We start from the raw sequence: 7,638 nt of genomic DNA, 5'->3' as shown, positions 1-7,638 counted from the left end.
ATAAAAGTAACATTCTAAGAATTGTAAGAAAACAAGGCTGGCCCAAGTTCAAATTGTGAAGCCCACGGTCTCCCTCCATTCTCCTTTCTCTGATTTTACAGACTAGTTCTTTCCCTTCCCAACTAAAAAGCGTAATGTTTTCATGCTGCCTATGCTAGTTGTCAAATATCCTATTATCTTGAAATATTTCCTATGGAGAAATACCAATTTTATAAATATCATGTTGCATTAGACTACATGAACACGTTTTCTGCTATGTATCATTAAGTTAAAGATATATATGGCAACTTAGGGAAAATTCCAGTTCCTATTTTAAAGGTATTTGGGTAAGATATTTGGTAGAATATAAGATCTCAGAGGGCAGGGTTCTCACAGGTCTTTTTGCTTCTGTATCTCTACCACCCAACAAAATGTCCAGTATGTTGAAACACTTAACAAATATTTACTAAATTTGTTGAAGAAACTGAAAAGAAATTAAGTTAGGGACTGAATGTGGTAAGGTGACTGTTCTGTCATATTTTTAAAGTTACTTTAAGGGGTTGTGTAAGCTGCCTGGCAGAGCAGGACTCTACCTGAGTGCCTGGCAGAGCCATCGCATCACATGACCACCCCCAGACAGCTGATGGGTGAGTGTAGCAGAGAGTTTCAACTGTGGTCTCAGAAGTCTCAGGTGGCAGGAGATGATGCCACAGTCTTTGGGGCTGAGGGTCATGCCAACAGCTTTGCAGAGCCTTGGAATGTGAGGAGAAGGGCTCTGGCAGAGGCAGGGGCCAAAGCTGAAGATGGCCAAAGAAATGTGCCTTGAAGTCCTTTCAAGTTAGTCTTGAAGACACAAAGAAACAAAAGAGACAAGGAATAAAAACTTGGCAGAGATTGGCAAAAGCCAAGTCATTTGTAGTTGGGCCAGGCCAAATGATCACCAGCATTTCAACACTGTTGAAAAATTACCTGGACTATAATAAAATGTTAGTGTTAGACTTGGGCAATGAAAAATCCAAAATGAGAAAGCTCAAGATATCATCCTAAGGTCAGAAAAGAATGTTACTACCTTGAATGTCAGCTATTTCCTCTGAAAGAAAAATATATTTCAGAACAAAGAGAAGAACCTGCTCAACACCAGTAGGTATGTCCCTTTAGCATGAACTCCAACAGTAATGACGACTCCATGGACTTATTTGTGAAGGGTTTACCTCAAGTTTCTCTTCAGGAAGCTGACTTTTTAGAACAAGGAGAGTCATTATAAACAGAAGAACCAATACCAGCTACTCCTTAAGACAGACAGATTTGATTCTGAATATTCTAGTTCAGGTGACATAATCTACTGACAATGTCCTTTATGGAACATCCATCCATGGCAGTTTGAAGAGTAGTTTTAACAATTTTGGTAATTTGATACCATGGATGACTTTGAAAGAAGTCATGAAACAGGGATATTTTTTTAATTGGAAAGAATTATATTTGCAGATTCAGCTAAAAAGAATTACTAACATAAGAGAAGTTATTTTCGAGCCTAAATTTGAACAAACTACACTTAACCTTAGAGATTCACACGAAAGAAAAAGATAAAAGAAAAGGTAATGTAAAGAGAAAATCAAATTGTGTATTAAGGTATAGAGGGAGAAAAAAATGAAAATTAAACAACAACCAAAAAAATCTGTCCCTAAAAATATTTGGATGGCTCTGTCAGTTTCAGTAATGCTTACAATCTTATTTTGGTATTATGTTACTCCTTTCTGACAAAATAAAATGAGAAATGATTCTAAAAGAGAAGAAAGTAACAATGAGTCTGAAATGAGCACTAGTGAATTATGTCTAGGATATGACAATGATGACTTTTATTTGCCTTCCGAAACTCTTGCTAGTACATTCAAAATCTTGTCAACTAATGAGACAGGAGCCCCATCACCAGGTCTCCATTAAAAGCACTAAAACATACTGATGAACAAAAGACTGAGGATCCCAAACCAACACAAACTCTTATCAATGCACCACCTGAAACTCTTCAGTCACCTCATCTTATTCTGAAGGATATCACCAATGTCAATTTGTCTCCTGTAGTGAAAAACCAGAAAATCAAATCTTTTTCCAAAAAAGAATAAAGAAAGCCCAGCTTTGACCTTGTCTAAGTGTAGGTGCACAGTCAGAGTGAACTATCAGGCTCTGATTCATTTTGAAACTAAAAAGAGCGGACCTTTTTAGATTTGTGTTTCTTGAAATCTCCCATTTCCAACAATAAAAAAAAAACACAACTCAAAAAAATATCAATCAAATATAATGATGCTTTTGTTGGATGGATGTTGTTGAAATTGTCCCACACTCTTCTCCCTCCTTTGCTCATAGAGAGAATCTGTAAGATAGTATATACCCGGGTCAAACTGCCATGGCCATTTCTTCAAAACTATTCTGAAAATATGACGTTTTACCTTAAGCCTTTAATAAATTTAGGCTGATTTTTTTCTTTTAAACCTAAATAGCTAGAATTGAACACTAAAATAGTGTAGATTTCTTACACTGCCTAAAACCTTCATTATAATCAAAATATATATTATACTTACTTTATTAGAAACCAACAGGATGTTTTAATTATGTTTTGGCAACTTCATTTTTTTAAAGTCAGAGATATGATAGTGAATGATTTTTGAAGATGGATGGAGGAGATTTTGAAACTCCTTACTACAATATTTGAGTAAACTAACTCCTTGATATTCAGAGTAGGATACACCCTAAGTTGCTTGTGAACCCCTTATACCACTGCTGTATTTAATTTCTCAAACACAGTTGACCCTTGAACAGCATGGGGGTTAATCAGCCTATAATTTATAGTCTACCCTCTTTATCCAGAGTTCCTCCACACCACAGATTTAACCAACCACGAACAGTGTAGTACTATAGTATTTACTACTGAAAAATATCAGCATAGAAGTGGACCAGTGCAGTTCAAACCCACCTTGTTCAAGGGTCAACTGTAAAGTCTGTTTGAGATCATGACAAGAGAATTGATGGTTTCTTAAGATCAAGGACTAGATAAGTGACTAGATCTGAACGTGCTCTAAAGTACACTATTTAAAGTAATGCCTCAGTAAAATCACAAATGTTAAATGTGTGAATTCCAAGAGTATTTTGTACTTGCTTTATATAAAGTTTTCCATCAACCACATGAGAGGGAATTATTCAGTTCAGAAAGTTTGAGACATATACAGACACATATGTATATGTATATATATCTTTCAGTTTTTAAAGCAACTGTAGTTTGTCCCTTTAAAAATAAAATTCTTGGGCTTCCCTGGTGGCGCAGTGGTTGAGAATCTGCCTGCCAATGCAGGGGACACGGGTTCGAGCCCTGGTCTGGGAAGATCCCACATGCCGCGGAGCAACTAGGCCCGTGAGCCACAACTACTGAGCCTGCGCGTCTGGAGCCTGTGCTCTGCAACAAGAGAGGCCGCGATAATGAGAGGCCCACGCACCGCGATGAAGAGTGGCCCCCGCTTGCCGCAACTGGAGAAAGCCCTCGCACAGAAACGAAGACCCAACACAGCCAAAAATAAATAAATAAATTTAAAAAATAAAATAAAATTCTTTATAAGATAAAATAGTACCTTTGAGTTTAATTTGCAATTTAATATTTAGGGATTATTACTCTAGCCTTTTGGCTTAGCACTGGGATCATTCTCTACATCCTACATCTTGGCACACTTATTTTTCCAGCCGTAATTCTCAATGAGCCCTATGTTCTAGCAAAGTCAATTTTCATTCTAAATAAATAAATAAGAAGAACTCATGTGTTCCTACTTGTTATGTGTGTTTTTCCATACCACATCTTTACCTTATCTTAGACTATTGAAATCCTTTTCATCTTTCAAGACCCACATCAGATATAACCTTTTCTAGGAACTGTCCTCCAGTACCTAGAGTCAGGGACCAATTGATGTCCCTATCTAAATGGAACTACAGTTATATGGCAACTAAACCACATATCTCAATTGCAATTATCCGTATACACATTCCATCCCCCTAATAGACCTAATGACTTCTAAAGAAGACATTTTGTCCTATTATTTCTGGCATCCTCTACAGCATATAGTCAACTGCCTTGCACAAAGCAAGTTGCCAATAGCTTTGTTGAATGCATTCTATATATTTAATAGAACAGTCCAGTTCTGTCAGGACAATCATCTTCACTAAGGTGAGAAGATATCTGCCTAGCCAAACAATCACTCTAATATCCAATGGAATGCCATATGTCAAAACCAGATGGCTCTCACACATTTACTGAATGACTGATTTTTAATATTTTTCTTACATATACATGATGCGTCTTTTTACCTCATTGGCATAACACCGTGAGTAGTAAATAGTTTAATTTTCTTTTACAGAGTAGATACTATTTAATTTGTATTATTTTATCTCTCTAACCCTACCATGGCAGAAAGTTTCTCAGAGCCACCCTAATACATGTTACCTCACCTAATGCCAGCAAACCCAGGGGACTGTGATAAAAATGTTGGTAGATTCACATCTGCTGATAAAATAATTACAACAAAGCCCATAAAACAATAAAAAGTGATGTTAAGACATCATAGTCCTTCACCAAAACCTAATCTATCATGCATATTATTCTCTTGGGGTCCTGCTCTCTGCTAGAGCTAATCCAGTAAACCAAATCACTATATCAAGTTAAGGTATTAATGAGTTAATATTTTTCTAGTTCCAAATAGCATCTTAATCTTAATGGAGGACTTCTGTAACTCATCTGCCTCTCACTAATAGCAAGGATTATTTGGGGATTTTTCAAGTTGTAAATTATTCTAAAGGGCCAATACAAAATATCCCATTATTTTTTATAGACACTTATTTAAAATGAAAAATGATTTTGTTTTGAAGGGCAAAAATAAAATTGTGGTATTTAGCTCTGTGGCCTAGGATCAAATCTGTAATGACTACTAAATAAAATAAAATTAGTAAACCATATAATTTTTGAGGGGCTTGGAATTTTAGACTTTGAATTTGAAAATAGCATATCTACCTATGTAAAACCCTAGAAATAGCAACATGGAAGTCATAATTTGTCTTCTAAAAAAGTCTCAGATATACACTTTTTCTCCCCAGGTCCAAAGAATAGGAAAAAAAAAAATCTTAAAATATTCAAGAACTTGATAAGGCAAAAAAAAAAAAAAAAAAAGCAATTTATAAAGCTGATGTAAATAAATAAAAAATTTTATACTGTTCATATGTTTGAAAAGTGATTCATTTATTTTCTAACCAAATTTTTGAAAGTTAAATCAAACTAATAAGGATACAGGAAGAAAAAGGCACAAGCAGAACAACTACAGAGAGACTGGTTACTATTCTTCCTAACTTGTCATCCACATTCTGGTATCCCAAAGAATAGACAATAAATTTAAATATAAACATAATCAGAAATTTGGAGATTATTAAAGACATACTACATAAGAATAAAAGGATTTTAGAGTTGTATGATACAAAACATCTAGTCCCTAGGATCTAAAAAAGCAATAAATGAAGCCAAAATTTCTACTTATTTTTTGCTTAAAAATCTGTTTCCATTAGATATTGGAGTGATGCATGTATAAACTGAAGATTGCTAAGGGCTGCCTAAGTTTAAGTGATCAGAATCTAGAAGAGAGGCATGGGACAGACTGATTTTTCCCTCTGAGCCTCCAGAAGGAATCAACCCTGCTAACACCTTGATTTCAGACTTCTGGTTTCCAAAACTATGACAGAATATGTTTCTGTTGTTTTAAGTCACCCAGTTTGCCGTAATTTGTTATAGTAGTCCTAGGAAACTAATATAATACAATAGAACAAGGGGGTAAAAATAGTAAAGAAATTCAATAATATAAAAATTAATTTTAATTTACTTTACCAAAATCCATTTCATTTGAAATTTTCCATTTTCAGGCTTTGTAAAATTCAGATATATAATAAAATATGTATCATAACATCTAGCTATATGCCACTTTTAAGAATCACTGGTCTATTTCAAAGAACATTTACTCTCTTGTAGTTTACTTTGTGTACCGTATTCTAATCATTAAGCATTATGGTCAATCTTGCACTGCTGATTAGAAATATTGCTTTTGTCATTAGTATTATCAAGTAATTATGAAAATGTAAAAACAAATGTATTAGAGTGAATCTATTTGGAGATGGCAAAAAAAAAAAATGCTGTCAAAATTATAACCGAACAGGGAGACAGAAGATCTGGGTTCTGTTCCTTGCTCGGGCATTTTAAAGTCATATGGACATGGGACTAACTAAATCTCAATTTCTTTATTTGCAAAGTAAAACTGACAAAATTTGCCCATCTATCTCCTTAAGATTCTTTTTGAAAAAAGATGAAAAAAAATGAAAATGTTTTATACATTATTGGGGTTAGATACTTCAAAGTTTTCTTAAAAGTAATGTTTTTTAATCATAAAACTGCAAAGAAAGTATATGTGTGAACCGGTATAAGTACCTTTACAAAATTATACAGCTACCAAAAGCAGCAGCTTCTTGAAAAGAAAAAAAAAAAAAAAAAAAAAGCAGCAGCTTCTTCTAAAGGTGAAGAAGAAAAATTTGATTAACAATTTTTAAATTTGAATATCATTTGGGCCTCAAATAAATATATATTCACCCTATTCTTGTTAATAAATGAAAAAGAAGAAATTAGGAAAAGTTTGGAGCATTACATGATGTTTTTATTTTTTCTTGTTGATCTGGCAAAAGTTTTATACATTATTTGTTTAAAAAATATTATCTTTAACAATTTGAAGATTATGCTGTTATGCTAAAAATTACTATATTGGCAGGGGAAAAGGCTGTTAACCTAAGTAACTCTAAATGAAAGGAGTCTGCTAAAGGCAAAAATAACTGCACACAAGTAATGTTCTCTAGCTGATAAGTTGTTTCCCACAAGAAAATGATTTAACAGTTCTGAAACCACTATACATATATAGTGGGACTGAACAACTAAGCAAATGGATAGCAAAAGGTGGAAAGTAGGTTCTTACTATTGGGATAGGTGGTTACAGAGAAATAAGAAGAGGCGGGTAGAATGATCCAGGTGGTATTGGATTAGAGTTGGAGAGAGAATGAACTCATGTTTGGCTTAACATAGATACAGAGAGTTACATATAGAAATATTTTGGGGCATATATATACACAGGTTAGTATGCACACATATATTTTCTTGTTCTGTCAGCTGAGAGGGTCTGGAGGCAATGACACTCCAGTAGCAATAACACACCTAGTGCCTTGATTTTGGTTTCTAAAACCATTCTTTAATAAAAGATTCCAGAGCTCCTTGGAGAGATGGCTGATTCTAAGACTGGGACAGGAAATATACAAGATGAGCCAGGAGCATATTGTAGCACCACAAAGTAAGGAAGTGATACAAAACTATGGGTGTGTGTCAAAGGAACTCAGAAATCAAATAACAGAGCATTAATAATGGTTAAAACTGGAACAATTTGAGCAATAAAATAACGTTGTATTGGATTATAACCCAAAGTATAAAATAAACATCCATGAGTCACTATTGGCACTTTATCACTGTGTTCTTCCTCCTCAAATCCTATAGCCCCAGTCTAATCATAAGTAAAACATAACACAAGTCTCAATAGAGGGATATTCTAA

The 7,638-nt window shown here is 34.3% G+C and overlaps 1 pseudogene; it reads left to right on the top strand.

Moving 5' to 3' along the window:
* Positions 1-601: 601 nt before the first annotated feature.
* On the top strand, positions 602-2,199 carry LOC137760591 (shugoshin 1-like; annotated as a pseudogene).
* Positions 2,200-7,638: the final 5,439 nt, after the last annotated feature.

The sequence above is a fragment of the Eschrichtius robustus genome, chromosome 3 (assembly GCF_028021215.1).
Source record: "Eschrichtius robustus isolate mEscRob2 chromosome 3, mEscRob2.pri, whole genome shotgun sequence".
Classification (NCBI taxonomy): Eukaryota; Metazoa; Chordata; class Mammalia; order Artiodactyla; family Eschrichtiidae; genus Eschrichtius; species Eschrichtius robustus.
The sequence above is the reverse complement of the archived record's forward strand: the minus strand, read 5'-3'. Positions and strand labels throughout refer to the sequence as shown.